General features: G+C 48.0%; 1 protein-coding gene across 1 annotated transcript in view; it reads right to left on the reverse strand.

The window, feature by feature from the left end:
* Nucleotides 1–2,500, reverse strand: part of acvr2ab (activin A receptor type 2Ab) — a 63,024-nt gene that overhangs the window by 31,195 nt on the left and 29,329 nt on the right.

Genomic DNA, 2,500 nt, shown 5'->3' on the forward strand with positions numbered 1-2,500 from the left:
AAAAGAAAGAAGAGAAAAAGAAGAGCTAGAGAGACATTATAAGCATAAAGCCACCTCTTGATGTTAATCACAGCATTAAGACCTGTGTGTGTGTGTGTGTGTGTGTGTGTGTGTGTGTGTGTGTGTGTGTGTGTGTGTGTGTGTGTGTGTTAAGCAAAAGTGCGAAAAGGTGATAAAAACAATGCAGCGCATTAATAAATGAGCCTGGGCTTGTTTTTAGATCACATCAGCCCTGCGGCTCCAACATAGAGAGAGGGGTGGGAGAGGGAGAGAGAGAGAGAGCGGAGAGGGAGAAAAAGAATGAGAGAGAAGGTAGGCAGAGAGACAGAGACAGAAGCAGAGAAAGAGAGAGAGAGAGAGAGAGAGGAAGAGAGATAAGGGGGGGGGGGGGTTACTGTAGATGGGGGAGGATCACTTTACCTCTCCCAGGCACGCTACTACCTGCACACTAAAATGTCTGTCCAGCTTTCCTTTTCTTTTCTGGAATCAAACAGCTGAGGCCAGCATGCAGTGTAGCACCGGGGTGTGTAATCAATGAACTACTGCAGCAGGGAGGAGTGGAGAGAGAGAGAGAGAGAGAGAGAAGGAGTGTGAGAGAAAGGGAGAGAGGGGTGAAAGGGAGCAAGAGAGAGAGATGAGAAAGTGTGTGAGATAGCAAAAGAGAGAAAGTCTGGGGAGATTGAGAAAGAGAGAGCATGCAAGGACAAGCAAACTGTGTTCAATCTGAACTGTTGCTAGCCCTTCCCAAAACACGCACACGCGCACACACACACGCACACACACACACACACACTATACACACAACACACATGCAACACACGCACACACACCAGGGACAGTGATACCTGTCAGGGGGGTGGGGAGAGCTGTCTACCCCTCCATCATTTCTCGGCAGGAGAAAGTATGGAGCAGGCGTGTGTAAACAGGCTGAGAATAAGTCATGGAAAATAAAGGAGCACCCTCTCTCTCTCTCTCTCTCTCTCTCTCTCTCTCTCTCTCTGTGTGTGTCCAAGTCTGTTTGCTTTCCTGTGTCTGAGTCTGTGTGGGTGAGTTTTCAAGACCAATATACAGTATGTAAAGATGAAACTTTTTGTGTAAATGTGTGCGTGTCTATGTCTGTCTGGGCAGACTTTATGTAAATGTGTGTGTGTGTGTGTGTGTGTGTGTGTGTGTGTGTGTGTGTGTGTGTGTGTGTGTGTGAATGTGTGTTTGGGCAGGACTATGTTTGAGTATCATTAACGCCTGTGTGTGAGTGGGTGGGCGAACGTATGCATGCAAGTGTGTGTGAGTGTACTTCTGTACATAGAGTTTTATAAGAGCTTGCCTGTTTGTGTTTATGTTTGTGTATGAGTGTTTGTGGTTTTATATGAGCATACCTCTGACTGCTTGAGTGTGTGTGCTGCGTGTGTGTGTGTGTGTGTGTGTGTGTGTGTGTGTGTGTGTGTGTGTGTGTGTGTGTGTGTGTGTGTGTGTGTGTGTGTGTGTGTGTGTGTGTGTGTGTGTGTGTGTGTGTGTGTGTGTGTGTGTGTGTGTGTGTGTGTGTGTGTGTGAGAGAGAGAGTGTGTGTGTGTGTGTGTGTGTGTGATGATGTGGTCAACTGTGCTAGTATGCCATCCAGTCCCAAGACCCTAGCGGCGCCTCACACAAGGCAGGTTTGTGCTGAGAAGCGTAGGTGGTAACAGGACGTTCTTTCTCTCCAGAAGGCAGGTTTGCCTCCGCTCGCAATTAACGGCCTGAGTTCATGTTTGGTCAGAGTCGTTAACAGGCCATTAACTCGTTAAACCCGAGTAGCCTCATAAAGCTCGCTCTCTCGCTCTCTCTCTCTCTCTTTCTCTCTCTCATGCTCTTTCTCTCTCTCTCTCAGTTTGATGCAGCGAGAGAAAACAAAAAAAAGTCCAACAAACACAAACAGAAGCCAGATACAAAAACAAAGCACTTAGGGGAGAGTGGGCAGAGTAGTGCTCGTCTTGGTCGACAGACTGGACAGAGGGGTCACGTGGGTGGTGTGTGTCCGGGGGGCCCAGCGGGGGGGGGAGAGACGAGGACACTTGTCAGACTGGAGCAGGGTGAGAGCAGACATGCATATGCTAACAGGTGCGGTCAGTCTGCTACTAGCCATGGAGGGGTCTGGCCACGACTGCAGTCACATATGCACGTCCATACACAAACGTACACATGCATGCACCCACGCACGCACACACACGTGCGCGCGCACCCACGCACCCACGCACACACACCACGCACACACACACACACACACACACACACACACACACACACACACACACACACACACACACACACACACACACACAGCTACACAAACACTGCAATGCTGTGTTATTCAGTAGTCTGATGAAAGCTTTGAGAGTTGCATTAATAAGAAGCTGGAGAACATTTTAAAGAAATAAAGAAATGATTTTGAAAGAATTTATTTCTTTCAAAATCAAGGTTGTTGCTTTACATCCTGAAGTCTAACTTGTATGGAATGAGCAAAATA

Source organism: Alosa alosa, chromosome 23 (assembly GCF_017589495.1).
Source record: "Alosa alosa isolate M-15738 ecotype Scorff River chromosome 23, AALO_Geno_1.1, whole genome shotgun sequence".
NCBI classification, from domain to species: Eukaryota; Metazoa; Chordata; class Actinopteri; order Clupeiformes; family Clupeidae; genus Alosa; species Alosa alosa.